The sequence below is a fragment of the Artemia sp. Qi Xiang Cuo genome, chromosome 21 (genome assembly GCF_049724085.1).
Source record: "Artemia sp. Qi Xiang Cuo chromosome 21, ASM4972408v1, whole genome shotgun sequence".
NCBI classification, from domain to species: domain Eukaryota; kingdom Metazoa; phylum Arthropoda; class Branchiopoda; order Anostraca; family Artemiidae; genus Artemia; species Artemia sp. Qi Xiang Cuo.
The window spans coordinates 43,842,492-43,867,026 of record NC_142814.1 but is presented as its reverse complement, the minus strand read 5'-3'; the positions used below and the strand labels follow the sequence as shown (position 1 = coordinate 43,867,026).

Below are 24,535 nucleotides of genomic sequence, written 5' to 3'. Positions count from 1 at the left end.
ATTTCCACTGGATATGCTCAGCCTCTCTTAAGATTTTGCTGATGATTCCCTCTGAGAACCAGCATGAAGACACAGCCATTGGATTTAGTTTTAGAGCAACACCTACTTTCTCTGAAAGTTTCTATTTTATACCCTTTTACTGTCCTAACATATATCGTCTATGCCATTTTTACAACCTGATTGCACTTAAACTATTTTGATTTACGTCAATAGTAAGAGAAGTAGCAAAAGTGATGGTAATATGAGTAGTCCTGAAAAACTTAGCTTAATAGTCTTAAGGTGTTTTTTTATATAACCCATTGACAACCTGCGTGTACATAGTGTGTTTTGATTTAATTCAACACCCTCCTTTAAATAACTTTAAAGCTGCAACTAAATATTCTAAGCGCAACGAGATCAACACTCTATGATTGGGTCAATCTCATTCAGGGTTGCCACCCTGAGTGATTAATCGCTATTTCTAGTGATTTTTTTTCATTGCCTAGTGATTTTTTTGCTAGTGATTTCTTTCAAAAGCTAGAAACATTTTCCTGAACCCATGACGAGATTAAATTTAAAAAATATGTTTTTCAACATAAAGAAAGGAGCAACATTAAAACTTAAAACGAACAGAAATTATTACGTATATGAGGGGGTTGCTCCCTTGTCAATGCCATGCTCTGTAGGCTTAAGTTCGAACTGTGTCCCAATTCCTTGAGAATAACACCTGAATCAAAAAGGCTGTTTAAATAGAATAAATAGCTCTTTTAAAGGTACTAGAAAAAAACTTTAGCGTCAAGAGGGAGTTATTGACCAGGGGGTAACCCCCTCACAAGCGTAATAATTTCTGTTAATTTTAAGTTTTAAAGTTGCTCCTTACTTTCCATTAAAAAAAGAGCTTTTTATCTAATTTCTAATTGTTTTTTTTAAATAATACTGGAAAATCCTGCTCCGCATCCATAGAAAATCCCCATACCCCATGAAAAACTCTTTTATGGAAAGATCCTCCCACGCAACCCCCCCCCCCTGACTCCTTTGCCAGAAAATATCTGTATTCTTCTCAATAACCAATCCTAAATGCAAACAATGAGAAAAGTTCAAAACTTGCAGCCCTTCCCCTGGGGACGGGGGGGGGGGGTTGGGTGGGTTAAGTCATCCTCAAAGACAGAGTTATTATATTTTTCGACTATGCTGAATAAAATCGCTATCTCAAAATTTGATCGGGTAGTTTTGGGGAAAAATGAGCGTGGGAGGGGGCTAGCTGCCCTCCATCATTTTTGGTCACTCAAAAACTGCATTAGAACATATGATTTCCGATCAAATGAGCGATGATCACTGGTTTGATATGATTACCAATGGAAAAAAAAGAAAAAAAACAACTAAGCACGAATTCGTGATCTATCTTCTGGCAAAAATACAAAATTCCACATTTTGTACATTGGAGCTTGAAACTTCTACAGCAGGGGTTACAGGTATCTGAATCTTATGGATTGATTTTTATTAAGATCACTTGATACTTTGGGGGAGTTTCCTCCCTTTTTCAAAAATTAGACAAATATTCTCAGGCTTGTAACTTTTGATGGGTACCATTAAATGTGATGAACTAGAAATATTTTGAATAAGCATCAAAATTCAATTCTTTTGATGTATTTATTGTTAGCAAGACGTATTCTTTCAGTTTCGGTTACTATTGATCCGCATCGCTCATTACTTACCGTTGGTTTCCACGAACTGTTCTACAATCAAAAGAATCTGAATCTGAACCAAATGACAAATAATATAAAGACTATTCTCTTATTTTTGAAAAAAAAGAAACCATATTCAATCGAAAATACATTAATCAAGTTTTACAAAGCCTTATTTTATGTGATTCTAGAAACCAATTTGCATTAAGCATTAATTCTCAATTTTGTAAAGTAAAATTGCTAAGTAAGCATAACAAGGCAGATAATTAGCTATTTTACTTATGAACATTTCAATTGAATAGTCATTGATTAATATGCGTTAGTATTTATCTTTCTCTTTTTATTAGTATTCTCTTAATGTAAGTTCAATTAAAGTTTTGACACTTTATGGTCAACTTATTGGTGATTTAAACTGGGCCATTCGTAAAGTAGTTTTTTTTTCATTTGCCTTTTATTCATTTTCCCAACGTTCACTTTCTCTCTGTTTCTTTGATTCTGATCTTCTTTACTCACTGGGTTTGTTGGAAACACGGAAAAAATTTACAGTTTACGATTTTGCAATTTACAAATGCATCTTATGCGTAGGTAATGTCCCTTATTTGGCTTTTTAGTGTTGTCTTCGCATATTTGCAAAAAACTAAGTGAAAACTGCACAAAAGCAAACTGCATCTACACAAAGAGGAGGTGCAATCCTCCTTCTCTACTCAATTCCTGAACTCGTGACAGCTTCAGTAGTACTTAAAGATCTTAAACTATTAAGCTTTGTGTAAAATCTATAGAAATAAGCTTTTTTGAAATCTTTTTTTGAAAAAAAGAGAGATTTGGGCTACCATCTTGTTAGTCTGAACAATAATTTTGTCTAAATCAATGGTGGTTAATTTTGGTTTATTTGAGTTATTTCTAGTCAACTGAATCCAATTATTTTGGGATGACATATCCCCAAGAGCACTTGCAGAGAGGGCTGCAAGTCTCGCAATTTGCATATTGTTTAAATACATTATTTGTCATTGGGAATTATAATAAAATCTTTCCAGAGAGAATTTTCAGCCGGGGGAGGGGGTCTATTTTCCATGGGGAGAGTTTTCTGTCGGGACGACAGTTCCTGGAGAGATTTTCTGGAATTCGTATGTGAAAAGCTTATTGATTGCCTTGCTTTATCCTTTACTAATGAGTCTTTAATGTGGAGAAAATACAAACATTCTTTCAAAAGAAAATAAGGATAACATTCAAGGAGGAATTGTTAGGGGATTTTTTGGAGAGAAAGGATATTTGAAGGAGAATTTTCTAGGGGGAATGTATGCGGGAAAATTGTCGAAACGGAGAGTTTCTACACTAGAAAATTTTGTGAGGGAAGTTTTTTTAAGGGGGAATATATTTCACGGGGAAGGGGAGGTGTACTTTCCGTCATCATTTAAAGAAAGAACAGATATAAAAAAAACAAATTTTTTCAACTGACAGTTCGAAGCAGCTATAAAACATAAAACATTTTAAGCATTTTTATAGCACTAAAAACTGTAACGTAAAGAGGAAGGGACTGAGGAAGGGTCTTCCTCCTCATATACTGAGTAATTGCTGTTCGTCCTAACTTTTAATGTTGTTCCTTACGTTTAAGTAAAAAACTTGTTTATCCAAGTAATTTACAATCCTTAAATTAAAAAAAAAAATTTTAATCCTCAGTATTAGTATAGATGACAAACCCGAGTATTTCTACCGTTTTTTATGAATTAGCACCACTGATACCTGTAGTTTTTATTCATAAATCTACACAATGGCGTCCATTAACGAAATTTTGAAGAGAAAAATCTTGGGAAGGCTGAGCATAGAATATCACCTTTGGAATGAATATACTTTAAAAATCTAAAAATTTTGGTGGCACCCTGAGTACAACCAAGTGGTATTTGACGTTGCACTTGTCTCGTAAAAAGGACCAAAACATGGAACAACACTAACTAGTGAAATTCGCTTACTTTGTTTAAATCTGTCCTGCCATCTAAAAGAATTAGAAAACCTGGGTGATTTAGAATGAAAGGAAGATAAGCTAAATTTTCCCTTAGGATATTCTATTATCTATTAGGGCTTTTGAATTGTTTGCTGCTATTTACTTCAGACAGTAGGTATTGCAACTATTTGGTCGAACACACCGGTTTTTATATTACGTTCCAATGCTAATGGGACTCAATTCTTGGTGAAGGTCTAGGCTACATTAAGTGCCTAGGCTAGCCTGCTAGAAATTAGTCTAGGCATAGTTATGTTAGTTTTTTGAAATTTGGTATACCAAAAATTTTAAAAGTAGGTCTACAGCCTTAATTTTGGTAGCATTCTAGATAGACAGCACCTCAAAAGGAACCATCTTAACAACATTAAAGAATTAGCTACCATAGGCCTACTGTAAGATTCCTTATTTTGTCCCTGTACCACTCTAAAGTCAGAATTCTGCCAAATGAAATTTTACAAGACAAAGAGTGGTAGCATTTGATTGTTTTAAGTTTAGCATTCCCAATTCTGAAAACTAGCCTACCATACTTTAAAACATTATAATATAGCCTACTTAAATTGATCATTTTTTAAGGTTCACTGGTAAAGTTCCAAGTCAGGGGCTACTGAGAAAGAAATATGCTAAGAAAATGGGGGATGAGCAATGTTTGACTATTAAAGTAATTGGTTCTTTATACTCTAAGCAACAAATGGTATTTGTTTAGCCTTGTGACACCTCATAAGGAGACATGTTAAGAAAACAATTCTTACTTTAAAATATGTATAATGATCCTAGTTCTCATATTATCCAATGGGAGAAACTTTATCATCAAGTCTTTCCTTTAAAAATCCTCAAAAGAGAAAAAGTTTCCAAATATCACCACATTGAAAATTCAATGCTTAAGTCTTTTTAAATTGCCGCCTAATAAGTTCTTTTATAGATAGTGTTCATGCCTGGTCTTTTTAATATTTTTTTTTTGAAAGAGCAGTGGCGAAGGGCGAATAGCAGTGGCGTAAATACAAAATATTAATAGCAGTGGCGAAAATAAAATGTTTTATTTTTGGTGAAAAACCAAAAATACAAAATATGCACAGCATTGAAAAGAAATGAAATAATATAAAAAAAATTATATGAAATCCGTTGATTTTGAATTGAAGTTATCAGGTTAGGTTACAAAAGATGCACGGAATTTTTTTTTATGAGTTTTTTTTTAATGAGCACTGGCGAAAATTCTGTTTTTTTAATGAGCAGTGGCTAAAATTTCATTTTGATTCACAATTTCTATAATTTCAATTTACCACTACTTTTTCTTTAAACACGTTTTTTGACACACATGCTAAACGCTATCTATAAAACAACTTATTTGGCGGCAGTTTACAGTAGCAATTTCAAAAGACTTAAGCAATGTTGTACTTTTAGCATGGGCTTTGGAAACATTTTCTTTTAAGTTTGAAAAAGAAGGATTTTTAGAGGAAAGACTTGATGATAAAGGTTCTCCCGTTGGATAATATAAGAACTAGGATCATTATACATATTTTAAAGTAAGAATTGTTTTCTTAACATGTCTCCTTATCAGGTGTCACAAGGCTAAACAAATACCCAACAAATATTGTCATTTACTCTTATATAGAAAGCACTATAAAGTCAAACAAAAGACATTATTGTGGTTCCTTTAAACATGGAGATTGATATAAAGTCATCTGTATGACTTTTTAAACATTAAATTATTATAGAGAAGTATGAATAAAGTTAAACAGAAGACTTTTTAGTTGTCTTATTTCATATATGATCCCCACTAACATGTCATACAGAAGAAATTTTATTACCTGACATAAACTTGGAAAACCTAACTCTACTGGCCTAAAAACTAGTAGATCCTTCTTATTCACACTAAAGGATAAAATTGATATCCCAGAAAAATTATTCCTATTTGGGCAAATCAAACCACACAAGGAATACAAACCTAAGCCTATTCAGTGTCAGAAGTGTTTCAAAATGCAATGAAATTCTCCAAGAGTGTAGTAATTGTAAATCTTTCCATCCTAAAGAGTTGACAACTTGCAAAAACACCCAGCCTACATGCATCAATTGAAAAGGTCCTCATGAATCTACAAATAAATCATTATGCCCTGCATACAAGAAAAGAGCTCTAACACTCCAAATATCAACAGAGAAGGCCATCCCATACCCCTTTGCAGCAATGGAAGCAAATGCTGCCCAACAATACCAAATAAAGCCTGTAATGAAACCAACCAAAACTCCCAAGTCAAATGCCCCAAATGCATCAAGCACCCCATATAAAACAACATCTTCAAAGCCCCCTAGCTCAAATCCCTATCAGAAGGAATCACCAAGCCAGCAAGCCTTGTTTTCCGGTGAGATGAGGCCAGCCTGGCCCTCCCTCCCAAGAAGAAACACACCAGAAACACTACCAGGAATCAATCCCTTAACCAACAAACAGGATGCACTACCAAAAATGCAATCCCCAAATATATGCTTATTCATTCTAAACTGTAATGCAGTTCAGGCCATGAACATACATCAACTACAGAAAACAAAAATTATTGCAGAATTGGCAAAAATCTACATCCAAGATGATATGCTCATTCAAGCAAAAAAAGATCTTGCTTTACTTTTAACAAAGCTGAACATTGATACACAGTCATATGAAGAATAAATCAACAACACAACATTTATCAATACTCCAATGGAATGTAAGATCACTCACAGAAAATAAGCTAAATGAACCAATATCATTTATGAATAATAATTCCATTAATATTGCTTGCCTCCAGGAAACTCATTTAACCCAAAATCAACAAATTAAGTCTCTGGGATACACTATCCTGAGAAAGGATAGATCTTCAGAGAGAAAAGGAGGTGGTGTAGCTTTATTAGTTAATAATAATATAAAATTTTGTGGCATCAATTTTCCAGATTTTGAAAATGATGTTGATGTAATTGGTATAAGTGTTTGGCTGAATAATTTAAAAACCTACATAATAAGCTTTTATAACCCTAATGGCCAAACTTCAGATGCCAAGGATTTCTTTAATTATATAAATAATTCTAATATGTTAAAAAACATCATTATTTGTGGTGATTTCAATGCCCACAGCCTTTTGTGGGGGAATAAACCAGCAAATAAAGCTGGTAAATTTATTGAGCATATGACTTCAAATAATAATGAATTAGCTGTTGCTACCCCTCCAAACCTAAATACATATTTTAACCCCAAAAGTGCCAAATTCTCCACAATTGACCCACAAATTGTGTCTTTAAATTTTTTGAACAAAATTTACATAAATAAAATTGATAGTCTGTGTACAGACCACTTTGCTATAGTTTGCTCCCTAAATGAACCTGCTGAAACTTCATCTCATACCTCCAAATATATCAATACTAAAGCAAATTGGTCTATTTTCCAAAATAAGCTAAATGATGAAATTACAAGTTTCACCCAAAGCTCATGCATTTCTAACACAACAGTTGACACACATGCTGAAGCCTTGACATCTTTACTAATAAATACAGCTAATCATGCTATCCCCAGGACAACACCTAAGAAAACATTCCCTAAACAAATTCCTAAAGCATGGTGGACAAATGAGTGCCTAAATAAATGGAAGATAAAAAAGGCAGCTAGGACAGAATTCATAAAAAAACCAACACCTACTACATATTTAAAAATATTACTAATCTAATCTAAAAAGGACTATAATAGATGCTAAATATAAATACTGGAATAATTTTGCAAATAATCTCTCCAGAGAAACGCATGAGCCAATTATACATAAAGTCATAAGCCACATATGTGGGAAAAAGACTTCTCCCAACCCATTCCTGTATGAGCTTATACATAATAATACCCATTATGAAAATGATATTGAAAAGGCTAACCTATTTGCAACTCTTTTTGTTAATAAGCTAACATCAAACAATCAAAGAAATATGTCCACAATTCATATGAACCCTAGTTAACAACCACGCCCAGGATCCGAGTACATAACTAATCCATTTTCAATCCAGGAATTGAATAATGCAATACATCATATTAGGTCCAAAACTAGCAGCAGCTATGACAATATACACCCTACATGGATAAAGAATCTCACACCTTCATACAAACAAGAACTGCTAAATTGTTATAATCACGCTTGGGCATCCTCTAGGTTCCCCAATATATGGAAATGTTCGTCCCTCCTACCAATCCTAAAGAAAAATAAACCAAAAGATAACCCTGAGTCTTATAGGCCCATAATGATTACACCTGTGATGGGGAAAATAATGGAGAAAATGATTTATCACAGACTCCTCTGGTTTGTTGAGAAAAATAACATGATCCCACACACTCAAACTGGATTCAGGAAATACCACTCCTCAACAGATGCTTTCATTTTGCTAACAAATGCAATAAATGAATCTTTCTCAAAAAATAATATCCTAGTGGCAGCTTTCCTTGATTTTGAAGGAGCATATGACAATGTGAACCACCAAATCCTTTTAAATAAACTTGCAAACCTTGGAGTACCTCCCAAGCTAGTATCTTTTATTAAATCCTTTATAGAAGTGCGAAGTTTCATTGTTTGTGTTGGTTCAGCCTCTTCACCCCAAAAGACAATATCCAAAGGCCTACCTCAGGGAGCAGTCCTCAGTTGCCTCCTATTTGCCCTATATCTCTGGGACATGAACCTACCCCACACGAATCTACAATATGCTGATGATCTGGTGCTATGGTCATCTGACAAAACCTTTCAGATAGCACAGTCAAATCTGCAAAAGTCACTTTTCCAGTTTGAAAAATTCTCTCAACATTCAGATTTACCCATTGCACCCACCAAGTCAAAAATAATCCAATTTCACAGGAAGCGAAACCATGTTAATGCAAAACTAACTCTAAATAAAACAACTATTCCAGAAGATGATAATATTAATTACCTAGGTCTCATGCTTGACCAAAAACTTGATTTCCACCTCCACATTTCAAACACAATAAAAAAATGTTATAGAAAAGCAAATATACTAAAAAGACTTCTTTCCACACCCTGGGGCTGTAAGGAGAAAACCTTACTCCAGTTTTATAAATCACATATAAGACCCCATATTGACTATGGGCTCATCGTATATGGTGCATGTGCAAAGACCCAGATGCAAAAAATTGAAACAACACAAAATGATATAATATGTCTCATATTTGGTCTTAGGAAACCCACAAGCACCAAGTTTCTGCTTATGGAGAGTGGATTAACAACAATAAGGGAGAGACGTAGCTTTCTCTTGATAAAATATCTTACAAAAATTGAATCAAATAGCTCACACACAGTACATAATTGGTTAAGAAATCCAGCCATGTATAGAGGTATTGCAGATGAGTATGCCAATATTCAAAAGAAGTTCCCTGTACCAGCAAAGTCTATTGCACCTACTATGACCCCATCCCCTCCATGGAAGTGGTCATTTCCCATAATAAATACTGGATTTTCAAAATGGAATAAAGATTTAACCCCCATTGCTTTTGTTCAGAAAAAATTTCCAGAACTTAATACAATTACCTATAAAAATCACTTCCAAATATTTTTTGATGGGACAAAAATGAATGAGAAGGTTGCAAGTGGTGTTTTCCTTCCTCACCTGAAAATTGCAATGGGCGAGAGATTATTTACTAATTTATCTATAATGTCTGCTGAGTTAAATGCCATAATCATGGCATTAGAATACCTTAAGAAAAACCAATCTTCGATTGAAAATTTGAATAATATTATCATCTATTCCGACTCTTTATCAAGCCTGGAGTTGCTGGCCTCAGCTCCTCAATATAAGTTGGACATTGACACTTATCATTGTCTCAGTATTATTGATAATCTTGCTTCAAGTGGTATAAACACTTACTTTCAGTACATTCCTAGCCACTCTGGCATAAGTGGTAATCATCAGGTTGATGAAATAGCAAAAAATGCTATAAATATTGACCAGCCAAGTGGGAGACCAATCCCAATTAGAGATATTTACAGATGGAGGCTATCAGATATTATTTTTAATAAGATTAATCCTATCCTTTCCCCATTTCCCAATAAGTATCTTTCTAAAATTTATCATAGAATTCGTTCTGGAACAAATGGACTAAATTTCCTTGCATTCTCATACAAGATTTCTAATTCAAGTGGTTCAATTCCCCTGTTCCCTCTTTGCAGGCATTGTAATATGAATAATGAAACAATTGACCATTGCCTATTTGAATGTAATATGCTGACGTCTGCACAACATACCTTGCTTTCTAAATTGTTAAAATACTTCAAACACCACAAAATCCCACTATCAGTCAAGAGCCTAGCCAACTATACCTGCACACAGAGCATAGAAATCGACATATATCATCTTATATTTGAACTCCTAGAGTCGAAAGATCTGCTGAAAGATATCTGAATATATCTAATAAATATGAGGCAATCAAGCCAGTAGCTCTGTAGCCCACAGAGTGAAGCAAAAGGAAAAGGGCTAAATAGTTTTACTGAAATGCCCGCCTGCTGTTAAATAGAAGAAGAAGAAGAAAGTAGAGAAAACATCAAAAAGTAATATTAAGTAATAATTAGTAGTAATAATTAGTATTAAGTAATTAAGTATAATTAGTAATAAGATTTCTAATTCAAGTGGTTCAATTCCCCTGTCCCCTCTTTGCAGGCATTGTAATATGAATAATGAAACAATTGACCATTGCCTATTTGAATGTAATATGCTGACGTCTGCACAACATACCTTGCTTTCTAAACTGTTAAAATACTTCAAACACCACAAAATCCCACTATCAGTCAAGAGCCTAGCCAACTATACCTGCACACAGAGCAGAGAAATCGACATCTATCATCTTATATTTGAACTCCTAGAGTCGAAAGATCTGCTGAAAGATATCTGAATATATCTAATAAATATGAGGCAATCAAGCCAGTAGCTCTGTAGCCCACAGAGTGAAGCAAAAGGAAAAGGGCTAAATAGTGTTACTGAAAAGCCCGCCTGCTGTTAAAAAGAAGAAGAAGAAGTAATACAGATGACAATTTAATATATTATTCTACTATAAAGCATTATGAATAAAGTCATACCAATGACTTTTTATACCTTATACTACTATAGTCCAAACATGAATAAAGTCTTACATATGACTTTTTGGGTTTACATATTTTTACTTAGAGCAGCATAAATAAAGTCATTCAGATGACTTTTTAATATATCACTGTACTATAAGGCATTATGAATAAAGTCAAACAGATGACTTTTTATACCTCATACTATTATAGAGCAAACTTAAATAGTCTTACAGATGACTTTTTATACCTAATAGGCCTACTACTATAGAACAAACATAAATAAAGTCTTACAGATGAAAATGTTATAGGAAAGACATTATACTACCTCACTCTTTATAAAGAAAACATGAAAAAGTCAAACAGATAACTTATCAGTTCTTCCAAAACAACAGTGTTGCCAGTTATAAGAAACAGATGTGATTAGTCGAAACAGTTCTTTTCAACCTGAGAAGTGCAACACAACATACTTTTGTAACCTAAAGAGTGTAACAAGCCAAGAATTTTGACATCCATGTCAAAATGGGAGGACAGCTTAAGAATTACATTCAAAGAGCTGATTCAGATTAGGAAGATGTTTTTACAGCACTGGCTCAGTTAGATGAACTAATTTATAACCAGTGGCATAGCTACAGTATTTTTATATGGGTGTAAGAGGGGGTGCTATTAAAGTAGAAGCTTATTCAAGTGGTACAGAAAAAAACTAACTATTTAACAAACACGCTACTCGGAGAATTTGTAAACATTACACAATATATTATAAATATTAAACTCACATTAAACAATGATAAAAATAAGTGCTGGTGCTTGGTTTTTACTAAAATTGTCAGCAATGAGCTTCTGCAGACAACAGTAGTACAGCGTAAGCACATTTTCGGGTGGGCAAAGTTAAATATCCTACACATTCAGCTTTTCAGCCAGATTCACCACTAATGCTGCAGTGCATATCCCCCCCCCCCACTTCCCCTAACCTCCATGCCCATCACAGGATGCTTAATCTGATTCTTGAATAAGCTCTACTCTAATAGCCAGTAACTATTTAACAAACACGCTACTCGGAGAATTTGTAAACATTACGCAATATATTACAAATATTAAACTCACATTAAACAATGATAAAAATAAATGCTAGTGCTTGGTTTTTACTAAAATTGTCAGCAATGAGCTTCTGCAGACGACAGTAGTACAGCGTAAGCAAGTTTTCGGGAGGGCGAAGTTAAATATCGTACACATTCAGCTTTTCAGCCAGATTCACCACTATTGCTACAGTGCATATCCCCCCATACCCACCACATACCCACCACAGGATGCTCAATCTCATTCTTGAACCAAGCTCTATTCTAATAGCCCCGGGCATAACGCTATTCACTTGATCATAATTTCGTATGGATTTTGACTCTGTAAGATTTAATTTGTTGCACTAAACTTTTAACACACGTGTTTTATTGACATATTATTTATGACTTTTTATTAAATTTATTTGTTTGTGGGTTCACCGATTTATATTAACAAATAGTATTGATATCAGCAGGCCATATAAAGCCAAAAATAATCACAGGCTGCGTAAAAGTGCTGTACAAGATGCATAATAAGTCAAAGTATTATCACATAAAGTGTAACATTATATAGTGACATAAACCTCTCATTTGAATAGTAACCATATTCAAATTTGAAAGCATTGACAAAATTTAAAGTTATAATTTTATAACTTATCCGTTGGGCATTGTTTGACAAAGAATATCCAGAAAAACTGAACAATTCATGATACCATTGTGGCAGAAACCTTAAGTTAATTAAAAATTGCCAGGGATGCCAATGGGAAGGGAAATTGACTTCTAGAGTTTGGAAATGACCTGTCGTTTTGCATCTCTGTTTAAAAAAAATGAATTTAATAAAAGTAAAGCAAAATTTTTTCTTGTATAAATAAAGGTAGGGGGGCTTTACACGTTTGGCGGGGGGTTACACTGAATATCGTTTTTATGTGTATAGGTCTATTCAGAACCAAATTTCGGTTTCCTTGCGCCGCATGATAAAACTGAGAACAATAGAAACTGAGAATGGGTTGGTGCCACTTATACGTGCACACAAACTTTCTAAATTGAGAGAAAAATATACCTTTTTTGCTTAAATTCACTTTATTCTATTATCAACAGACATTTAGTACATCATCCTGATACTGAGATAAATGTCCCACAAGTAGCAATGGCTTTGTGTGAAATGCGACTAATTCCAGTCATAATCCTTAGCATATTTATGTCATTTCTTTTTGGAGCTGGTTAAAAGAAATATTTAGGAAAGTAAAAATAGTGAAAAGTCAGCATAGTATTGTATATAGAGGCACTCCTTCATTTGTTGGTTAGTATACGGATTCAAAACGTAAGGAACAAGATGTTTATTAGGTGTTTCAATGACAAAGAAGAGAATCGGATTGATTGGATTGAAGTAACTTTGCTTTACAAAACACTTTGTTTTATTTAAATATATATTTTGAGTGGCTTGTTTTTACTGTCTTACCTAAGAGAGTTATCTCTGTGCATTCCCATTGATTGCCAGTAATCCGTGCATTTCTACTGGCTTCTCATAATCCAGTGTTCATGAAAACCATTTTCCTGGGCTAACCGTATACCTCAAAACAGATCACAGTAAAAACATTTACTTTTTTTAACTGAAGAAAACTCCAAATGAAATTTTGGTCTGAATGTACAGCCTCATACTCTGAAAAATTGTAGGTGTTTTCTATATATAAAAGTTTTTTGTGGTTGTGGAAGTATCCAAGAAATTTTACCTGGTCTTCTGATGAGACAGGCTCAACAAACTCTTGATCTATCATCCATACAATCCTTTGTAGCATATTTCTTTTAGTTGGTTCAGAAGGTGCTTCAATACTAACAGTAAAATTAATATTTGATTCATACTTGCCCGATTTATTAACCCTTCGATTTGGATGAATTTTTTTAAAAGTCTGAACTTGTTCGGGAGCTTTGACAGTTTCTTGGGAATTGAGAAAATGCCTCCCTTTTTCAGTTAATACAAGAAATTTAACTATGTCTGGAGAAGAACCTAATATTTTTTGGGTGAAACAGTCAATTTTAAGAAGACCTAAGAATATGCACTGCCGAACAGCAACGTTTAGAAATGGCTGTAGATTCTGTGAATGGTTCATACTTGAATAAGTGGTCGACGTCAAGGGGATTGGCAAGGTATCAAGCTTCTTCTGAAGCCAAAAGCAGCTTCTAAGGTCACCTTTTAAAAAAAGCTGGATGTTTACTTCTGTTACTTTGTCACAAACCATAGAGAGCATCTCCACAGCACCAAGAATTTCCCTAAATAAAGAAGAACTCTCTTTTAGAGTTAGGCTCTTTCTATAGATGCAACCAGGACAGTCACATGCATCAGAATTTACTGTCCCTCCCCGTATATTGAAGTAGTCATTCACATAGTTTTTGTCGCAAAGACCTACATGAAGTAAGTAGAAATATACTAAAACAGATTTGAAATTTGATTGTATGGCATCAACTTCAGCGTCTTTTTTTTCTGATGTCCATACTAATATCTGCCGTAAGTCCTCTTGCTCAGAAACATAAAGTATCGCTGTTGCCGGATCACCATCCATACCTGCCTACCTAAATCTTGTATCCAGGTACCCGGGTTTGCTGGAAGCCCAATGTGAATTACGAACCTAATTGACGGAACGTTGACTCCCATACCAAAAGCAACTGTTGCGATACGTACAACAATTTCACCTGCTAACACTTGATGAATAATGCGCTTTTTATCTATTGATCGGGTGGTCTTTCCTGTGTAAACTTCAACTTTGACTTTGCCTAAGTACAGAAATGCAGAACGTAAATTTTCACATCTTTCAGGGAACGGAAGGTAGATAATTGTTGGTTGAGAAGGCGTTCGATCAATAATCTTCTGAGCAAGATCAACGTATTGTTTTGGAGGGCCCTCAATATAAAGATCTTTGTTTTTTCTACATTTTTAGACTTTTTACTTTTTCGAATATTATAAGTTTCAATGTGAATCCCTATATCTGGTCGACTAATTTGCCCTTTGATAGAAACTAATTCCCTCATTGAAAGCTTTTGTTGTAGTTGACTTTCTCTAATTGGAGTACGGGTGGCAGATAAGAACAGTGCAGGAGCTAATGGGAACAGTTGACGAAGCTCCACTACACGATCAAAGGCAGACCGGAAAGAACCACCCCATTCACAAATTAAATGAACTTCATCGACACAGATAAGTTTCACATTTTTTTTAGAAACTCCAAATTATTGCCATGATTTAGAAATCCAAGGTTCCCACATGATCCAAAGAAGGCTTTGGGTGTTGTCAAAATGACTTGAGGAAGGTTGGACAGATCAAAACAAATAATAGGACCCTCGCCACCTAAGTCAAATACATGAATACCCTTGGAGATTAAGAATTCAGACTGATTGTCCCTAATTGCCACTGTTGGTACTATTACTATTCCGCAGCCACTACCTAACATGCACACTGGAATTTGGTAGCACAAACTTTTCCCCAATGATGTAGGCATCAGTATGAGACAATCATTACCATCTAGTAGAGCCTGAATGGCATCTTTCTGATAGAGACTAACTGAAGATACGCATAGCTTTAACCCAACACAAGCAATCGAGAAGGCAGTATTAACGGCAGACTCTCTGTGTGTACCTGAAAAGTGTATTTGCTCATTCGAAAATAAACTGTTTTCTAAACAAAAGGACATATTTTTTTTGTAGTTACGACTAGACTGGACAGGAGTGGATGTACAAAGCTGAAAATCACCTGTAGCCCTGTGTGCATTGGATGTTGGTTCAAAGTCTGCAAGTGAAACTTTGGACGGCATTTCTGGATAAGGATTTCTGTCATTGCAGATTTGTGCCTTTAAGTGTTTTGTTGTTGACGGAGAATACAGTTGAACTTCTTTGTTTTGATTGAAGGAAAACTGTGAGTCACCAAGAAGAGAGCTATCTACAGTAGTCATTTGTGAAAACACAGTCATCCCACTAGAGACTGAGAAAGACCTAGAGTTCTCCTTTGTTTTGCAAGACAGTGAATGAACTGATTGTTCTGAGATATGCTCATTATGATTTACAACTAATTTATCAATATCTGAGGTTGAGGGAAGCACCTGCATTTTGTCAGCAGAATCTGACCCTTGTCCTCTCAGCTGCAGTTGCAAGTCTACAACTTGTTGTTGTGTGCAAGTAAGGTTGGAAGTGGACTGTAATGTTGAAGACAATATTTGAGACTGACTTTGAGAAAATTGTGGCTTATACTGATTTAGTTGCAACACATTAAAGTCCGTACTTTCCATGGCTTGCAATCCATGCAGCAAACCATGTTTTTATGACATTGCAGAATTCCTCGTTCAATTCGATCTTTTAAAATGTCTTTATCTTGGATTCCATCGCGCTCATACGGATAGTCTGAACCATAATCATGCAACTCATACAAAAACATACCAAAGGCAAAAACATCAGATTGCTTGGTTGGGTTGCATGAGATAAGTCTTTCTGGGCTAAAAAATGACTAAGTCCCCCCATATGTTTTACTGCAGGAACTAAAGTGGGTAGACGTATGTGTTACGGATGTTATAATTTCTAATCTACTTTCACCAAAATCAGTGAGCTTAAATTGCCAAGAATCGGGTATGGAGGGATCTTCAGCGACAAGAACATTTTGGGATTTTATGTCACCGTGAATGATTCGTTTTTTATGCAAGTATTCAAGCCCGTTTGCAGTTTGTCTACTGCATTCTAAAAACAAAGGCGCTACAATAGTTTCCACAACATAGTTAACGTAAAAAAAAATCTAATAGACTTCTAACGCTATGGATAATGGTACTTTTTGAACCAAATACTAAACTTTTTCTACATTATTCTAGACCAATTGTTGACACTTCTGGACAAACAAATATTAGCTCTACTATATTCCTGTGAGCTGCTCTTCTGATAGCATTTGCTTCCTTCACAACTTTCTGTTCATACTTTACACTGCCACTACAACCAAAACATTTTTTTAAAATTATTTTTTTACCCCTGTAATCACAAATTGAGATGGTAGAGAATTTTGATTCTGCTACCTTGGATTTTATGTTTGGGAGATCTTCTTTGGTCAGTTGTAGTTCAACAGGGAGAGAGGATTGTCTCCAAGATGCAAGCTGCCCATCAGATCCAAGATTGAATATGAAAGGAGATGGCAGGTCTAGAATGATAAAAAAGAGCTTTGAACAATAGCTGCATGTCGTATATTGGGGGTGAGAGCTATAGGAATGATCATCCCCCTCCCAAAATTTACTAGTGGGTCATAAATGACATTAAATTAAACATTATCCAGGCTGAGGGGGGATTTAGATGTTCTTTTAACTCATTTTCTTACTTAAGACTGTTCAAATACCCTAGGATTTATTATCAGTGGTGTAAATAAGAGTAAATGAAGGGTAAAAAACTAAATAATGGAAACTGTAGGGACAAAAGAATTATGGTTGCGTTCCGTTTCAAAACATCCAAAATAAACTTATTCTAGAGTGATTTCTTCCATTATATGTGGTTCTTGGACACACTGTTAAATAAGCAGCCACCAAATATGCGCTATTAGTAACAAAAGCCGATAGAAACAGCTTGGTCTAGAATATGCCACGGATAGGGGCTACCCAATAATTTTGAAAATTACTAAACGTAGAGAAAAACGGCTTGGCGGATATGGATTGAATTTTTTACTACTAAATTGTACTAGTGGCTTTTTTCCTACGTCCTTTTAATGGCTTCAATTTATTTTTCTACATTCAACTCTCCCATTCTCTTATTCACTCTGTACCTATCTACTTTATAGTAGAATATACAGCAGAGAAGGAGAAGATATAGTAAAAGCAGCAGCAAGGCTCAAATTTAACGGAGGAAAAAATATACTTAGGCTGAATTTATTGTTCGCAATACCGTTAAAAAGAACGTTTTGAACCAAATCGTATTAAAAATTTTGAGCTTATATACCTGCTTTATAAATGATCTTAGATTATGTGTATCAAAAGTGGGCTTAGGGCAAACTTTTAAACAAAATGATGGAACAGTGCCAATTATATTGGAAAACGTTATATTTTCACTGTAAAAATACATAAAAGAAGGTGACGATTTTCCATGAATTGTGATACGCTCATCGAGCTGACGGATCAAATCTAGATGTTATAAGAGCCCTTCCGTATAATTGATGGTTGTGTGTCATGAATTTGAATAATCGGTCATAATAAAATAATAGTTTTAAACAAAAAATATCCCAGACCAAAATTTCCAAATGGGAAGTCAGTTGATAATGATCAACAACCTTCCTTTTTCTTAAATTTCTTCTTTTACAGCAGTCTACTGTAGTTTAGACTTAATCAAAATATCTATAAAACGATAATAAAAAATTTACTCCTTACAAAGAACAGTGTTTTCAGGTGTCTTGTCAGTATCCATTTTTTTTATTCACTATGGTTCATTTTTGAAGCACAATGGATTAATGGTTTGCTTAGCAATACAGGACCAAGAGTTTGACACCACCTTAGCAGGGTTGGGTGACAGGCTTGCTATATGTCTCTGTATATATAAAATAGCAGCTTAAATGTTGATTAGGTGCTCTATGCACCAATAATGGCTCTTCACGATATTTAGCTACTTATCTTTATGGTTCGCAAGTGCAAGGGAGGAAACTTCGAGACTCAGTTCCAGGATAACGCACAGCCTGAAAAAGAAAAAAGGTGTAATAGTTTTCACTGATTCATCTAAGCAATCATTTCCAAAGTAAATAATCGCGTTTGTAAAAGTGTAGTTTTTTTCACTGATTGACCTAAGCCCTTATTTTAAAATTAAATAAGTATGGCTGCAGGAGTAAAAAAAAACATGAGCATGTTGACAACATGCAACCAAAAACATGGAACAGAAAAATGGAGGAGGAAGTCAAAGTCCAATTAAAAATTAAATCAGTTCAATCAAGAATTGAAATGAAGTTGGTAGACTGTGATGAAACAGTTAAGAGCCATGGCTATATGCAGAAAACTCCAAGACAGATAGTCTGAGTAAGAGGCAAAGATGGCAAAAACTTTTTTCAGTATTGAATAAAAATTAAATAATTTCACATGTTGGTAGATATTCTTCCATTCATCCATGCATCCTTAGGTAGATAGTAATAGAATAAGGGTAATTCAAGTAGTCTATGAGTTCCTATGAGCCATTTAAAGGCCATTGGAGACCCCAAATAAAAGGTTTTCATAGATTTATGACTGTCGATAGGAGCTGGAAGACAGTTAGGAATTGAGATTGTTCTCATTATATGTGTATAGCGTTTCAACCCTGAAGACCTTGTAATCTGATATTAAGACTGTTTTTGACAAAATGGCAATCTAAAATTTCTATCAGATGCATTTGGGGAAGACTTGAGGCAACTAGTTGCTTTGTGTTCACCTTCGACTTTAAAGAAGGATGCTATGACTTCTGATTTCCAATTGAATCCACATCCCATTATAATACCCATTATGACAATGATATTGAAAAGGCTAACCTATTTGCAACTCTTTTTGTTAATAAGCTAACATCAAATAATCAAAGCAAACTGTCCACAATTCCTATGAACCCTAGTTACCAACCACGCCCAGGATCCGAGTACATAACTAATCGATTTTCAATCCAGGAATTGAATAATGCAATACATCATATTAGGTCCAAAACTAGCAGCAGCTATGACAATATACACCCCACATGGATAAAGAATCTCACACCTTCATACAAACACGAACTGCTAAATTGTTATAATCATGCTTGGGCATCTTCTAGGTTCTCCAATATATGGAAATGTTCGTCCCTCCTACCAATACTAAAGAAAAATAAACCCAAAGATAACACTGAGTCTTATAGGACAATAATGATTACACCTGTGAGGGGGAAAATAATGGAGAAAATAATTTATCACAGACTCCTCTGGTTTGTTGAGAATAATAACATGATCCTACGCATTCAAACTGGATTCAGGAAATACCACTCCTCAACAGATGCTTTCATTTTTCTAACAAATGCAATAAATGAATCTTTCTCAAATAATAATATCCTAATAGCAGCTTTCCTAGATTTTGAAGTAGCATAATACAATGCGAACCACCAAATCTTTTTAATAAACTTGCAAACATCGGAGTACCTCCTAAGCTAATATCCTTTATTAAATCCTTCATATAAGTACGAAGTTTCATTGTTTGTGTTGGTTAAGCCTCTTCACCCCAAAAGACAATATCCAAAGACCTAGCTCAGGGAGCAGTCCTCAGTTGCCTCCTATTTGCCCTATATCTCTGGGACATGAACCTACCCCACACGAATCTACAATATGCTGATGATCTGGTGCTATGGTCATCTGGCAACACCTTTCAGATAGCACAGTCAAATCTGCAAAAGTCACTTTTCCAGTTTGAAAAATTATCTCAACATTCAGATTTACCCATTGCACCCACCAAGTCAAAAATAATCCAATTTCACCGGAAGCGAAACCATGTTAATGCAAAACTAACTCTAAATAAAACAACTATTACAGAAGATAATCATATTAATTACCTAGGTATCATGCTTTAACAAAAACTTAATTTCCACCTCCACATTTCAAACACAATAAAAAATTGCTATAGAAAAACAAATATACTAAAAAGACTTCTTTCCACACCCCGGGGTTGTAAGGGGAAAACCTTACTCCAGTTTTATAAATCACATATAAGACCCCATATATACTATGGGCTCATTGTCTATGGTGCATGTGCAAAGACCCAGATGCAAAAATTGGAACAACACAAAATGATATAATACGTCTCATATTTGGTCTTAGGAAACCCACGAGCACCAAGTTTCTGCTTATGGAGAGTGGATTAACAACAATAAAGGAGAGACGTAGCTTTCTCTTGATAAAACATCTTACAAAAATTGAATCAAATAGCTCACACACATTACATAATTGGTTAAGAAATCCAGCCATGTATAGAGGTATTGCAGATGAGTATGCCAATATTCAAAAGAAGTTCCCTGTACCAGCAAAGTCTATTGCACCTACTTTTCCCCAATCCCCTCCATGGAATTGGTCATTTCCCATAATAAATACTGAATTTTTAAAATGGAATAAAGATTTAACCCCCATTGCTTTTGTTCGGAATAAATTTACAGAACTCAATACAATTACCTATAAAAATCACTTCCAAATATTTGTTGATGGGTCAAAAATGAATGAGAAGGTTGCAAGTGGTGTTTTCCTTCCTCACCTGAAAATTGCAATGGGCAAGAGATTATTTAATAATTTATCTATAATGTCTGCTGAGTTAAATTCCATAATCATGGCATTAGAACACCTTAAGCAAAACCAATCTTTGATTGAAAATTCGAATAATATTATCATCTATTCCGACTCTTTATCAAGCCTTAAGTTGCTGGCCTCAGCTCCTCAATATAAGTTGGACATTGACACTTATCATTGTCTCAGTATTATTGATAATCTTGCTTCAAGTGGCATAAAAACTTACTTTCAGTACATTCCTAGCCACTCTGGCATAAGTGGTAATCATCAGGTTGATGAAATAGCAAAAAATGCTATAAATATTGACCAGCCAAGTGGGAGACCAATCCCAATTAGAGATATTTACCGATGGAGGCTATCAGATATTAATTTTAATAAGATTAATCCTATCCTGTCCCCCTGTCCCAATAAGTATCTTTCTAAAATTTATCATAGAATTCGTTCTGGAACAAATGGACTAAATTTCCTTGCATTCTCATATAAGCTTTCTAATTCAAGTGGTTCAATTCCCCTGTCCCCTCTTTGCAGGCATTGTAATATGAATAATGAAACAATTGACCATTGCCTATTTGAATGTAATATGCTGACGTCTGCACAACCTACCTTGCTTTCTAAACTGTTAAAATACTTCAAACACCACAAAATCCCACTATCAGCCAAGAGCCTAGCCAACTATACCTGCACACAGAGCATAGAAATCAACATCTATCATCTTATATTTGAACTCCTAGAGTCGAAAGATCTGATGAAAGATATCTGAATATATCTAATAAATATGAGGCAATCAAGCCAGTAGCTCTGTAGCCCACAGAGTGAAGCAAAAGGAAAAGGGCTAAATAGTTTTACTGAAAAGCCCGCCTGCTGTTAAATAGAAGAAGAAGAAGAACATCCAAATTATAAACTCATATATAACTATCTCATAACTTTGGTTGAAAGCATTTGGGGAAAAATTGATTTGTAATTTCCAAAGACATAATTAATAGACCTCAATAAACCTCAGCGCTGCAGTGTTTTTTTTTTTTATTTCTTCTCTAATAGTTTCTTTCTCATCAGCTCAGCGATGCCAAATATCGTACTTTCTTGGTCATTTTCGCATTGTGTCGCGTCCCACGCAGACATTTTTTTACTTTAGCACTAAAAATTGCTTTGAACAGACAAATTATGTCAATTTTAGCTATTTGGGAATTGACCAAGATGGCAGTCTTGGTTTTCAAAGGCTCGGGTGTATATCGGCGTGTTTTTCAAAGGCTCTGGCTTGTTTTTTGTTTCATTTACTGGAAACACTGAGTCCCCTCTTTGACTTTTATAATGTTTTCTTTATAAAGGAGCGAGACCGCATAATGTCTTTTGTATGACATTTTAGTGCATTATATATAATTGAGAGAAAACCCAAAAAGTCATATGTAAGACTTCATTCATACCGCCTTATAATAGAATGATGTATTAAAAAGTCATATGTAAGACTTTATTCATGTTTGCTATATAATAGTATGAGGTATAAAAAGCCATCTGTATGACTTTATTTAAGTTTGCTATATAATAGTATGAGGAATAAAAAGCCATCTATATGACTTAGTTCATAATGCTTTATTGTAGAATGATATATTAAAAATTCATCTGTTTGACTTTATTTAGGCTGCTCTATAAAAGAAAGGCATAAAAAGTCATATGTAGGACTTCATTCATGTTTGCTCTATAATAGTATGAGGTATAAAAAGCCATCTGTATGACTTTATTTATGTTTTCTCTATAATGGCAGGATACATAAAAAGTCATCTGTATGACTTTATTCATAATGGTTTATAGTAGAATGACATATTAAAAAGTCATCTGTATGACTTTATTTATGTTTGCTCTATAATAGCAGGAGACATAAAAAGTCATCTGTATGACTTTATTTAGGCTGCTCTGTATATAAAATCCTGTAGGCCTAGGCTATAAAAAGCCATCTGTATGACTTTTTGTTGTTTTTTCTGTGTACTAGCAGGAGGTATAAAAAGTCATCTGTATGACTTTATTGAAGTTTGCTCTATAATGACAGGATACATAAAAAGTCATCTGTAAGACTTTATTCATAATGCTTTATAGTAGAATGATATATTAAAAAGTCATCTGTATGACTTTATTTATGTTTGCTGTATAATAGCAGGAGACATAAAAAGTCATCTGTATCACTTTATTCATTATGGTTTATAGTAGAATTATATATTAAAAAGTCTACTGTATGACTTTATTTATGTTTGCTCTATAATAGCAGGAGACATAAAAAGTCATCTGTATCACTTTAATCATTATGCTTTATAGTAGAATTATATATTAAAAAGTCAACTGTATGACTTTATTTATGTTTGCTCTATAATAGCAGGAGACATAAAAAGTCATCTGTATGACTTTATTCATTATGCTTTATAGTAGAATTATATATTAAAAAGTCAACTATATGACTTTATTTATGTTTGCTCTATAATAGCAGGAGACATAAAATGTCATCTGTATGACTTTATTCATTATGCTTTATAGTAGAATTATATATTAAAAAGTCATCGGTATGACTTTATTTATGTTTGCTCTATAACAGCAGGAGACATAAAAAGTCATCTGTATGACTTTATTCTTAATGCTTTATTGTAGAATGATATATTAAAAAGTCATCTGTGTGACTTTATTTATGTTTGCTGTATAATAGCAGGAGACATAAAAAGTCATCTGTATGACTTTATTCATTATGCTTTATAGTAGAATGATATATTAAAAAGTCATCTGTATGACTTTATTTAGGCTGCTCTATATATAAAATCCTGTAGGCCTAGGCTATAAAAAGCCATCTGTATGACTTTTTGTTGTTTTCTCTATGTACTAGCAGGAGGTATAAAAAGTCATCTGTATGACTTTATTGAAGTTTGCTCTATAAAAGAAAGGCATAAAAAATCATATGTAGGACTTTATTCATGTTTTTTCTATTATAGTATGAGGTTTAAAAAGCCATCAGTATGACTTTATTTATGTTTGCTCTACAATGGCAGGATACATAAAAAGTTATCTTTTTGACTTTATTCATAATGAGTTATATTAGAATGATATATTGAAAAGTCATATGTATGACTTTATTAAGGCTACTATATATATTATATATATATATATATATATATATATATATATATATATATATATATATATATATATATATATATATATATATATATATATATATATATATATATATATATATATATATATATATATATATATATATATATATATATATATATATATATATATATATATATATATATATATATATATATATATTTATATATTGAGCTTTAAAAAGTCATCTGCATGACTATATTTATATTTCCTCTATGAAAGAATGATGCATAAAAAGTCATCTGTATGACTTTTTATCATTCTAATTAATTGGAATGAAGGTATAAATGTATGACCACACTAGGTCATAAGGAGACATGCTAGGAATACAATTCTTACTTCATAATATGCAAAATTTCCCTAGTTAA

The 24,535-nt window shown here is 33.9% G+C and overlaps 1 protein-coding gene across 1 annotated transcript in view; it reads left to right on the top strand.

Moving 5' to 3' along the window:
* Positions 1–3,698: 3,698 nt before the first annotated feature.
* The window catches only part of LOC148939598 (uncharacterized), a 44,600-nt gene continuing 23,763 nt past the window's right edge, over positions 3,699–24,535 (top strand). Inside the window, exon 1 of the mRNA XM_089106804.1 lies at positions 3,699–3,774. The gene's annotated coding sequence lies outside the window, so the exon portion shown is untranslated. The remainder of the gene's footprint in view (positions 3,775–24,535) is intronic.